At 41.5% G+C, this 13348-nt stretch overlaps 1 protein-coding gene across 9 annotated transcripts in view; it reads right to left on the bottom strand.

The window, feature by feature from the left end:
• TRIM2 (tripartite motif containing 2) overlaps positions 1-13348 on the bottom strand; it is a 110371-nt gene that overhangs the window by 49258 nt on the left and 47765 nt on the right. For 5 of the 9 annotated variants that reach the window (XM_064148672.1, XM_064148671.1, XM_064148681.1 and 2 more), the window contains exons 2-3: positions 11892-12048; positions 10518-10660 (exon numbers count right to left, since the gene is read on the bottom strand). The exons of 3 other annotated variants lie outside the window; for them this stretch is intronic. The gene's annotated coding sequence lies outside the window, so the exon portion shown is untranslated. The remainder of the gene's footprint in view (positions 1-10517; positions 10661-11891; positions 12049-13348) is intronic. One more of the 9 variants, XM_064148675.1, reaches the window with a different exon arrangement.

Here is a 13348-nt window from a genome sequence, read left to right as displayed (position 1 = left end):
AGGTGTTGTGTGGGCCTAAGTAAAAAGATTTTACATTGCACATCTGCCATCCAAAGGAGTGAGTCAGAATATCTCTACTGAAAAAAACCCTACCCTGATTAACTACCTAGTGCTGCTAACAGCACCTTTACAATTCCACATTTTTGGCTCTCTAGGCCAACCAATTTTGTTAATGCTGACACATCTCTGTTCAGCCTTTAGAGGCACACAGGCTCAAACAAAAACAAGCTGAACTGACAAATAATTAAAACTGCACATCAAATCACTGCTGCTGCCATAAACATCTGCTCTGAAATACTACTTGGAATACAAATGCTCCATGGCAACTCCACATAAAACACTGTTAACCCTTCCAGGCACAGAAAAACAGGCTGTACACACAAAACACAGAAGGCTGAGCAGCATTCTGTTTGCAATGAAGTCCCTGGCCTTTTCTACATACTGTTATAAGGTACACTGAAAAATGCTGTATGCATTTCCTTCAGAGTTGCTGAGCAATAAGAAGAAAAGGAAGTAGCAAACATTGCATGGTTTTGGTACTGAGCTGTGTGGTGAAGGTTGAACTGGTCAGAGACCATCTCCTTCATGCCCTCCTGACACACTCCACTGGATCTGCTCCATGCTGTATCTCTGCTTGATCTTACAGTTCTGCAGCTTTCCTTTTAGGATTGCTATACACCAAGTATTAGAGCTTAGTCAGATACTCTGTGTTGACCATGGCAAAGCAAAGATTTTGCTGAACTAGCATGAAGTTCAAATCAGTAAGGAAGAAGACAGCATCCAGCAATCACCACACACCATGTAAATTCTTCATGAAATTAGTCTGCCAGCCCTTCAGAATTTTTTCTTGCCACCTCCAAAATCCCACTTCCCAGCAGCATATGGAATATAAACCAGCAGATTTTTTTTTTTAATCAGTGTTTCATTGCAAGAAACAGCATATGGAATCTAAGCATTGAGAAGGCAAACGGTGGAGGCAGAAAGGAATTCAAGTCTTATCAGAACACAGCTAACTGGAGCTAAGAGCCTCTCTCCAATACCCACCTCATTTTCTTGCCCAGAGCTCAGCAGCGATGTTACCTTCTGTTAAGTCTTCTGAAGTGCAGTGTCTTTCAAAAGCACAGCAGTATGTTTGAATGTATATATCATCCTTGGTGTCAGGGAAAACTTTGCTCAAGCATTAAGCGTCAGGCAGAGGCATACCCAGGCAGGTTCTTTATGCTGGCAGAAACACAACACCCAACTTTCACAGCCAGTAAGTAAACACATAGCTGCATAGAGCAGGTAGTCTGGCAGCACCAGCCACAGTGGAAACAATGTCAGAATAACCTTGGCAGAAGGCGCTCCAGCAGGTTTTAACAACGGTTGTAGGCACAGGAGCTGAACCCACCAAACAACAGTAGCAAAAAGCCATCTACAGTTCCCCTGGGGAGCTCCAAGCACAGAAAGCCTGAATGTGTCAGCGGCAATTCTGTGTCCTCCTCCTCTGCACTCCCAGGGTCACACTCCATTTTGCTCAGCAGTAGTAAGCTCCAGCAGTTCAAGCCTGGGAACACCCACTGGCTGAACTTCACCCAGCAAACACGGCTCTGCAGTCTTCTGCAAGGACACTCACCTGCTGCCTGCACCCCAGCGCTCTTGCTTAAAGAGCTCTTGTTACGGGGAAAAGGGGAAACTTCTCTGCAGCAGGCATTGAGTGCTCCTGATCGCTTGTGCCACATCTGCAGAAATCCATCCGTTCTCAGAATACACTGCCACAACAGAGTTTCACTGCAGCCAGTTATCTGGCCAGAAAGCCCATCCTACCCCACCCCCTGAGTGGGATGGATCTCCAGACCTTTTCTCAGTACCTACCACACACTTATTGGGACTTAGCCCAGGTTCTCCTCAAGCCTTTCCCTTGAGATACCAAGTTTTACATCTGACACCAGCTGTGAGGAGCAGCAGCAGTAAAAGGTGTCCACCTTTACCCTTCATCTCCAAAACCAGCTCTCCTAAGCTTTCTATTAGGCACCTGTTCCACTTTATCACCATGCAGGGCAGGTGCAGATTAGATGCCCAAGGCTCCTACAGGGGCCTTGCCCAGCTGCTCACACGCAAATGCCCATCACTGATGTAAGTCAGACTTCTGCAGTAATTACATGCTCAGAAGACCCTCACAACATATCTCCCCCTCTTTCATTAGCTGGAAAAGTAGAAGCACTCATATGGCACAATTTTAAACACTCCCCCAAGCTGAACTTGCATACCCAGGACATTCATTTCTGTAAGAGAATACATTCCTTCTACTTCACAGGAAAACCAGTATTTTTAAGTACATCAAATACAAATTAGGATACAGTCTAGAAAATAATAACTGTGTGAATGCAGCTGTGGTTTTGAAGTTAAAAACAAAAAAAGGCACTTGTTAAAACCACTGGCATCAGGATAGCTGAGAATACTGTCTTAAATCAGCCACATTACCATTTGGATTGTGATAGCAACTCGACATTTCTTCCAAGGAAGAGTCCCACTATGACAGGCACCAGCTACACAGAACAGATCCTGTGCAAGCATACAGACAGTCTTGGCCTTAGCTTTTCACAATCCAACTATTGTCATTTATCTAGATGTGACATTAAATAGCCTCTATACTGTAAGTTCCACAGCCAGATGTTAATTTGGATCAGGGCTATTTCTGCAAACAGATGCATGGTAGTAACTTGCATAGCCTACATCTCTCGCAGTCAGAGGACATGAGCAGATCCTCCCATGCTCTTACCTTTGTAAACTCTATGAGTAGACACTACACCTTCAGAAGCAGTTCTTGCAATGACTATGCAAGATGCACCATGCTGTTATTGATACAGGTCATACACAGTAAATGGCAAAACCCATTACAGGTGTGTGTAAAGTAACCAGCTCTAGGTACTACTTTTAAATAATCGGTAAATTCTAGTGAAAAATCAGTTACAGACAGGCTATACAGACTCTGTACTCTCAGGTACTGAACTTCTCTCACTCAAATACCAGAGTGAGCAGCTGTTAGGATGCATTTCAAGTTATTTAAACACTTTTGGAAGCCCAGTGAAACAGTAACCACTAGGTTTTTAATAGGTAGAGGACGCTTTACTCTTGATTGTTTATTTACAATATATATTATCCAGGGTTGACACAGCCTGCTCTCACAAGCCCCCCTCTGCCAACACAAAAATGAAGGAAAGGAACACCAGAAACATCCAGAGTCCAGGTTAAAGGGCTTTACTGGGAATGAGGTCAGACAATGCACATTACTTTTGCCTATTTGCAGAAAAGCACAGTAAAACGCAGCAGCAGCAGCCAGCTGTCTACTCCCTCCACATACACTTCCTTACCCCACAACCCACAGGCAGCCCCACAGAAAACCCCAGCACCCCAAACCCAGAAAATGAAAGCCGCAACCAAGCGGGAACCCTCTCATGTTACAACCTGAACTTCATGTCCCAGGACACTTCACTCCAGCCAGCACTTACTTTAGATGCCGGCATGACAACAGCAGATTCAGCACAATCATGACATCTATCTGTTGGTTTTTACTCTTCCTTTTTATTTGCCACAGATAGGAAGTCTGTGATTCTAAGAAGCCTCTTTTAGGACTTCCAGTAGTGTACTGGACAGTCCTTCATCCTGTAAGCTGTAAACTCACTGTCCCAGGATGCTGCAGCTGATAGTATTTTACAGGCATTCCGGGAGAAAATGACACATTTACAGTGGGTAAACTGCCTAAAGGCTTGAAAACACATAGACACCACTTTTACCAGAAGGAGGACTGGAAGCACAAATGCAAGATGCAAAAGCATTCTGAAGAATATTATGTCTGACCTATTCTTACACTCTTCTATAGGACTCAGCCGTCAGCCACCATCCAAATTACAAGGCTAGGCTAGATGCACTTTGGGTCTGACCCAGACAAACCTTCAAAATACTCGGTGTACACATCTCAGGAGCTAAGTAGCCACTCCCTTTTGGCATAGCTAATGGACAATGGCTCCGCAGGGCTGTTTTTAATCACCTTACAGAGCCCTGCCATTTAGAGGTATCAGGTGAAATGAATCCGTCAGACAGCTGCTTTAACACACTTTTGGTGCACGAAGGGTGCCACTCAGGGCCACAAAGTACCCTTAGCGTGTACATCCATTTCTAAGTCATAGAAAGAAGACACAACAAAGGCAACTAACCAGTCATCAACCCAAGCAGAGGGAGTTTCATAGGGAGTGCCATACTAACCTGGCATTTCTCTCCACTTCCTCCTACCTTTTCAAATTTACTTTGTCTTTAATAAGTAAGACAAACATTTATGCTTGCTTGAGAGTGATATTCATCCTGCTTCTCTACAGAGACACTCCATTTTTAGGCTGAATGCAATGCCACAGAGCTTGGGTAAAGATAACCTTAATTGCTATCTTGGATCTCCTTAAAGTTTGCAAGTTGTCCACCTTCCTCAACAGAGGTCCCTGAAGAAGGTGCACTCACAAAGGCAAAACAGTAATGGCAGTTCAGAGAATGCTACCATTCAGGAATGTAGATAAAAGTCTGTCCCAAGAGTTAAATATGGGAGGAAGCCTTCCTGCTCTTCTAGTTACTTGTATGCAAAAGTGTGTGTACTGTGTCAGCTTCTAACAAGACCAACAAAAATTTTGGACAGGAAGCACAGGAACTACTCACTTATTTTTTCACAAATTCACCTTATTATATACAAATATTTTTGCATTCATCAGTCTAGTTTGTTTTTCTGCCTTTTGTTTTTGATTTACCATTGGAATGGGCTGCCCAGGGAGGTGGTGGAGTCACCATCCCTAGAGGTGTTCAAGAAAAGCCATGGTCTAGTTGATTAGATAGGGCTGGGCGATAGGTTGGACTGGATGATCTTGGAGGTCTCTTCCAACCTGGTTGATTCTATGATTCTAGTATTCCCTCTTAAAAGAAAAACAATTAGAATGAGAAAGCTAAGGAATGAGGTGATTCTCCATCTACATTGTACATGTAGTGAAGCTCTTATAAAACAGTCCTCTGCTGCATTCTGTCTTCTAATTCCTGTGTAAGAAAGAATTGCACTTACCTCCACTGGGACAGTAAAGGACTACCTTGTGAATGAATGCAAAAATATCAATCTTTAATTAGTAAAAAAAGATCTCAAAATATACCTGTATTTCATACCAAAAAATATTTCCAGCTATTTTAGACATCAAACTGCAGGGGAAAAAAAATATCACTGCAAATTCAATTAATAGGATGAAATCTTCATGGTGCAACACTGTTGTGTCTTTGTATTATAAAATGTTTTCTAAACTGAGATGCAGAAGGATCAGTTGTTCCCAACACTATGCAGAGCAGGCTAAGACGTACATAGTAAGAGAAGAGCCTGTTCTTTGTGGAGGGTCCAGCAAGCCCTCGAAGAACACCGTGAAGAACACACACTAACTCATACCATTGTATTGTCCCAGAGAAACTATCAGGACAAAAAGTAAGCAAGCAAACAAAACAAAAAAACCAAACCAACAAAATCCACTGACAACAACACAAGCAAACCAACCTACAAACCCCCAACATAAAATGAAACAAACAAACAAAACAAAAGCCCAAACAAAACCAACCAACCAAACCCAAACAGATTATATGAAATTAGGCTGCAGCTCCATCTGATTTTTGGGCCATACGACAGCACACTGTCATTACTTGAACCTGAAATATCAAATTAAATCTGCTTTCAAGATGACAACCAAAAAACACCTTCAGAATGTTATGTTGTGGGAATTAATCCCTAAATGTTTACATTTACACTTCCACTGAAACAGAGATTTCAGGAGAGAAAGTGGTAGAGGAGTGTTTCAGGAATACCATTTCTCAATGGAAAAAAAACCAACATCAAAACAGAACAAACAAACAAACAAAAAAAAAACCCAACATAAAGTGCAAAGCAGGCAAACTATGGCAGTTTTTCCTCCTAAACTGTTTAATGTATGTCTGTAAAAGGCTTGTTCCTCAGTCCTGAGCTTTCCTTCCTGAAGATCATTTTAGGTCCTGCAGAATTTGTAAGCAGCCCAATTTACATTATTTACTATTTACTACAGCTGTGCTCAGAAGAATGAGAGTGGCCTTGAAATACCTGACATCACAGAACCTGGTACCACCTGCTTGTTTAGAAGGTGTGTTTCTCAGAGCATGCAGGTTCTCTAATAATACAGATCATGGGCCAATGTAAGTATTCTCCAGGGACTGCTATAGATATTAATATATTCAGAAGCACACACAAAAATGTGCAATGCTCTTGTTCAAGAGCATTTCCAAGTGCTGCAAGTTCTTCACTGAGAGAGTCATTGGACACTGGAATGGGCTGCCCGGGGAGGTGGTGGAGTCGCCGTCCCTGGAGCTGTTCAAGGCAGGACTGGACGTGGCACTTGGTGCCATGGTCTAGCCTTGAGCTCTGTGGTAAAGGGTTGGACTTGATGATCTGTGAGGTCTCTTCCAACCCTGATGATACTGTGATACTGTGGTCTTGTGAGTGCTATCTGGGTTGTTTTTGTTTTTCCTCTAAGTGTATGAAGCATGTTGGCCCAAGATTCTGTCACTGCTCTGGAGGATTTTTTTGTTCTGCACGTGGTGCAGGAGCATCTGTGTACATACATTTTTATAATCAAGGAGCTCAGAAGAATCCAGCCACTGCTTTTTCCTTGCTAAATCAACTTCTGAATGTTTCACAAAACACACAGGTAGATCCACAACACCTTTAAGCTCACAAATAACCTGAGTTCTACTAAACTTTGACATAGGAAGAGGCAGGCACAGTATAAATCTTTGTAGAGATTTGCACTTTTTCTCTAAGCCATCACTTCACACATGACAATTTTTCCTAAGGCACATTCAGTTAATGGACAACTTCAAACCTAGCATTCAACAATCACAACAAAAAACAGCAGAGGAAGAAGAATTTGTCACTGCATTGGCAGTACTGAAAGAAAAATAATCATCAAGCATAGAACAAATGTATCATATGACAGAAGCATAGAAAGTCACCCAGAAACAAACTGATCATACACATGTTCAGGCAGATTTATAACACTAAGACAAATCCATACTGGATTAGGAGCAGAGAGATTACTGCACATTCATCTCCTGTCTTTAAAACCTGATCAAAAGTAATTGCATCTACTCCAATCTCCATGTCTCTTTCACAGAGAGTGTCCACTCTGATATAAAGACTGAAGTTCACCATCCACCTAACTAATCACTCCTAAAATACATCCAAGACTGAAAATAATCAGAAGGTATTAAAGTAAGAGAGAATTAATATTATTTTCACACATAAGCAAAAATGTTAACCATAAAAAGGAAAGTTGTCCAGAGTTCTTCCAGGGGAATATTTGGGGCAAAAATGAATACAGTACATTTTGAAAGTAATTTGTCTTCTAGTGGCTTTCATAGTTTTAAAGGTATTACAGCCTAGACTCAATATTGAGCAGTAAAGCACCACAAGCATTAGAGCAGCAGTCTGTTTGTAAACTATTGTAGCAGTCCAGCTATACAGGATATATTTTGATGTTTGTGTTAACAGGATCACTATGTAATGTAAGCTGTGTCAGAATACATGCTGCTAACGTTTTTCACATATCTATGACCAGTGTCCTTAATTTAGCTGTGCCTCATTTGACCCTAATGCAACTTACTAGTAGCAAGGTGAGTGGAGTCAGCCAACATCGACCTACCATACTATCTGTTCAGCACCTCAAAAACTATATTCCAATTACTATTTCAAATCATGCATTTGAATGGGATGTGCTTTTTGAGTTACTGCCCTAAAGTCCAGCTGGCAAGTGGGAAGGCTGCCTGATTGGCAGCAGAATTCTTAGCTAAGTCCTTGGCTGTCCCTACACAGTACATGAAAATGATGTTACATAATTTATTTCCCTTTATAATATTCCAGTTACAAATTGCTATTCCTGTGATCAAACTAAATAACTGACTTGCAGCTAAATTCACCTTTTAAAATATAAAAAAAATCAAATGCAAATATAGCCAACCATGACACGCAATCCCACAATACAACTGCAGATTCTGCGACAGAAAATGTCTACAGAGTCTACAGTAGAACAAAAAGACAAATGTCTTCAATATCACATTTTTTACAATGTGTATTTACTTATTCAATCCCCAGAAATTAAACCTCATCTTCATGTGAATAAAGTTAATTCAAAAGGTCTGATATGAAACACCATTTTCATCTCTCCAGTGAGATGGCAGGTGGACTTTTTCCCCAGTTGATCAACAATAACGAAGAAGAGAAGGAAATCGTGCACATTTTGTCACAAAACAGGAATTCTCCCACATTGCATTTGCTAAGTGCAACCAAGCAGCTCCTTCCATTACAGATACATGCCAATATACACCTTGCAGCGCACCATTGGACTGCCTTCAATAACACATAACAAGAGCAGGCCAATTCCCAACAGAAGCAGCCACGGTGTCTTACAAAGTATCAAAACTGAATGTACAGAGAGGTGAAGTCTATTTATGCGAGCGCTTTAGCACTTTCCCCTTCAGTATTTTAGAGACCTCAGAATAATGACTTTTTTCTATCCAAGATTTATTCCTTTCAATAAATATTTGTTTCAGAGTTTTTTGTTGTTGACTGTTTTTTTTAACAACCTGTGTCACTGCATTTCATGTGGCTAGCTTTATGCCATCCCCCTTCCCCCTTTTTTTAACCCACAACCAGCAGCAGTAACAGCAACCAGAACCTGCAGTCTCTGGAAATAGTACATCTAATTTTGGTTGAAGGTATCAGCCAAGTGAAGGACCTGCAGTAGTGGATCTCTATCTAACAGTCACTGAACTTCTCCAGAATGGTCCCTGAAAGCTGACTCAAAAAAGCAAGTTCATATATCTTACTTTGCAAAATGAGTATGGGCAAAATTCCAGGAGAGAAAGTTTAGGGCTTAGAAAACAAAAAAAGGTTGAAACACACTTGTGCTGGAGTTTTTAGCACATTTGCAGACTCTGGAACTAATGACTCCTTAAAATAGAGAAAGGTGCACTGTCCTTAAAACAACTACTTAGATCTAAAGAGCTATTCTCTCCTACCACGCAACTGTATTAAGGATCATTCTTCATAAACTGAATTTATTATTTGGAGTAATATATACGTGTGCTGCTGTGTACAAACAAATAGTTTAAACCAGCTAGTATCCTCAGGCACATTTAATTTTGATAAGATGCATGCTTGCCAAACCATCAAATCCAATTCTTTTACATTTGGCTCAAGGATTTACCCTAACCTACTATACGCTTGGCCTTTGTTTTTGTATAAATAGTTCATGTGTCTAGACACAATATTACATGTTTCTGCAAAACTATGCATGTTTAATACTTTATGCAGATGATTACATTTCAGCTTCACTGCACTAAATCACAACACTTTGTTCTCTGCATTAGGACACCCAAAAAGCTTTTCAGTTCATTTAATTCCCGAGTTTTCCTCAAAGGAATCAGGAGCATCACTGTGTTTATATAAGCTGTCCAAATCCTAGTTTTGTTATGAATTAATGAAATTCCATTATCAGGCAAAAACAGGCCCAACATGTTTTGATGAGGACTTCAAGCACCAATTATCTGGGATTTTCCAGTAAACAACCTGACCTTCAAACTAAAACTGAGATTCTGCATAGACTATTATCATGGGCTGGGGAAACCCCCCCCCATCAGTACCATCATCTCTGCCCACGTAAGGTGTTATTTTCCAAACATCAAGTATGCTGCTGGACTTGGCATCATGCAGACAGCACTCTTGTATGCTGTCAAGCCATAGACACTGTGTGCCTCAAATCTAGCCTCAAACCCAAGATTTCACTCATATATGAAAAATAACTTCAGTGAAAAACATTAAAATTGCAGATCCCTTTAAAAAGTCATTAAATATACTTCTAATTTTTATCCTGTATCTGACATGTTTGCTGTCTCCTTCTGCAAATTATACAAAGAAACCAAAAGATTCTTTGCCAGTTGGCTGAAATAAACGTTTCCATGATTTTTATTTTTTCCCTGTTCTCAGAAACCCTGTAACAAAATCTAGAATTTTCTTCTGTCATAACATCCACTTCATGTTTCTCTCTGGACTTCAAGGAGCAAGTGTTAGTGGTGCTCCTTGAAGCAACCAAGTTCTGTTTAGTCTTCTCCTTGTGGAAAGCCATGTTGTATTAAAGGTTTAACAAAGCCACTTCTCAGTAAAAAAAAGATTAATTTCAAGGAGTGAAATGAGCTCTCAATGAAGAAAATGCCAAGCAGTTCTTTATAGCCAAACTGTGGGTACTTCAGGTCCAGATCAGACCAGGGCATCTTTTTCGTAAGTAAAGTTTGTCGAATGGGTTTGATGAGAACTTTGAGGAAAGCTCTGGTTTACAGCAAACACATCTGGATAAAAGCCAAGGCACAAAAATCTTATTCCATTTTGTCATTAGCCAACAGAATGATTCCCACACAAAAACCATCCAGAAACAGGGACTAACCTTCTCTTTCTGATGGCTTTGTTTTCTAGCAGGACGATGCAGTCCCAAGACCAGGTATAGTAGCTGTCTGGTACCTTCACTCTCTATAACCAGTCCAGACTTTAAATATCATGAGTCCATCTTCCAGAAGCTTATAGGACTAGCTTTAAAATAAACAAGTTTACACAGATTTTAACAAAACAAACTTTTAAATACATTTTCCAAACCCTGCAGTTTATATTCCCAAGTTTATTCCAAATATTCACATGGTCTAGAAGCTCTCATTAGCATTGCTATTGAATTCTCACAACACAAGCACCAAGAAAAAACAAAACACAAAACTTCTGAGGATTAAATCACAACAGCTGGCCACAGAACTGTTATCCAGGTAATAAATCCATTGCCCTTGAAGACAAAAAAAGTCCAGTGTTGGAACAGAAAGCAATTTTTCCTATGCCACGGCCACATCTATGAAGTATTTAGCCACTGAACTTTCACCACAATTTTCTTACTTGTTCCTGTATGAATTAATACATAATTCTTTCAACCTAATGAATATTTGACTTCAGGGCAATTTCAGGCATATTCTTGATCTATTACCTGGCATATTATCATTATATTCCCTTGTTTTTACTTACAACTATCTACCTTCCATTATGCCTAGACTGCATTTTGAAAAACTGAAACAAACTGAAAGGGGGTAAAAAAGAAAAATCAACAAACGTAAGTAATCTACAAGGAGTCATACACCAAGTAATAGCTCAAGTTACTCTTCACAGCAGCACAACAGCAGAATACGGCCTCTTTAATGCCATCTGCAAAAAAACGAACGCCTGTGAAAAGTAAAATTCTCTTAATGAGACTTTGGCACTGTCTTCTTAGATTTGCAGAGTTGTTACTTCGCTTTGAATAAACATCACTATTTCTTTCCTAGGCAAACTCCTTGGCTGCGTTTCAGTTTATTTCATTTAAATATTAAAGAGCAGGAAACATTTGTTTTGCCTTGTCACATCCTGTCCTGTTTACACAGCACCGCACAATCCCCTTTGATACGCCAGCTCTTCGGGCAAGCACGACACATCGACACATTTGCTTTTGTCTTTTACCAACTGCAAACGAATTTTTGCACAAGAGCCGGGAAGGTTTAAAGGTTTCGACAGCCACCCAAAGTTGGGCTAGCGTGACTGTCAATGAAAAGCGGTGTCAAACCGCTCGGCTTCCCCTCTGCCGCCCTGACTTAAAGGAGAGAAAGAAAGACAAAAGCAATTCACCCCGTTACGCAGCACAGCGCCTGGAAGGAGCTTGCTGGCTGTAGAACTGCGGCTCCCACACAGTACTCGAAAGCAGAAGAAAAGCACACGGACAGTTAGAGACGAGCGTGAAAGGGTAACTTACATTATTGAGAGAGAGAGTGGGGAAGCAGGACTGCTGCCGCCGTTTTCTTCCTTACTGTACAAGGCTGCTGGCAGAGCAGACAACCAAAAAAGTTCACCTAAAGAAACCTCTCCTTTTAATTCTCTCTCCCAGTTCATTTACTCTGGAGTCTCTCGGCCTGAAAAGATCCAACAGTCAAAAGTTTATCCCCTTGTACTTCCGAGTGCTATGGCTGACTTTCCTTGGACACATACCAATGATGCAGTAAAAATAGACAAAAGGAGGGGGGAGGGAGGGAGGAAGCAATCTAGCTTGAGCCTGAATCTTCTTAACTCGGCGTTTTCAGCAAAAGCTGCTCTTATGTCAGAAGCTCCTATTCCTGTACTAGCTGCGGAGCACGGAATCATCCATCTGGTTTTCATGAACTGCAAATTACTGGCAAACCAGGGAATGCACACAGTCCAGCTTCAGCCCAACTCCCCAGGCATCAGCCTCAGAAGTAACCTGAGGTACAGAGGCTTTGAAAATAAACAACCAGCCCCATGCCGGGATATCCTCCCGCCTGCGGACGACTGCTCCCCGAGGCAGCCCTCCCTCAGCAGCCCAGAGCACCACACAGCATTCAGGAAGGTGGCAGGCGGCCCCCCAGCCCCCACGCCGGCGGACACCAACCAAGCGTGCAGCCCTCCCAGCACAAACAGCCTGGCTGGCCGGGGCGGGGGAGGGGAGCGCAGCGCCCTGCCGGGAATAGTGCCACGCTTTAGCGAGTCCTTCAGAACAACCTGCCCTTTGTGCACAAGCAGAGGAATGCTGAATCACCTACATCCTTTAAATGCTTCCAGGTGGGAAGCCAAGCTGTTGTGCCAGGAGGTTTTGGTTTAGTATCATTTTACTCTGATGGGGCAGCTCTCAGAGTTGTGGTCAGTGTCCGATGGAGAACCTTCGCGGTGACCCAATCTGTCTCCTACTACAAGTATCACCAGCATCATGTTGAAAAGCATCCTGTGAAAGTCCCTGACTTCAAGCTCCTAAATCACATTCAGCCCCTGGTTTTGAGATTTAAAGGCCTGCTGCCCTGATTAAATTCTGCTACCAGAGGCTTGAGGGGGCACCTAGATTTTTGGATACCTCAAGGATTTTGAGTCAGTACTGAAGAACATTGTTTTACCAATTAAAAAAAAAGGGGGAAACAGTTTTGTGGTGAATAAGAAAAGTTTTGCCATTTCTTAAAAAACTGAAGTTGTTTCCTGCACATTTACTTCAAAATATCATGCTATAGTCTTCAGCTGTGTAAGGGGACTTCTGCAAGCTTTCAGCTGGGAATACTCTTCATTCTAGTTGAAGAGGAAGAATCTCTTTCACTGAAGCCTGAGCGAACCAGTAGAGTGAGTCATTAAGAAAATATAAACAGCATTGTAAACATTCTGTTTTCAAGTCTTGAAACTTGCTCAGTTTGTCATCTTTGCACAGTTGTACCT

Source organism: Pogoniulus pusillus, chromosome 9, assembly GCF_015220805.1.
Source record: "Pogoniulus pusillus isolate bPogPus1 chromosome 9, bPogPus1.pri, whole genome shotgun sequence".
Taxonomy (NCBI): domain Eukaryota; kingdom Metazoa; phylum Chordata; class Aves; order Piciformes; family Lybiidae; genus Pogoniulus; species Pogoniulus pusillus.
This window is presented reverse-complemented; position numbering and strand designations above follow the sequence as displayed.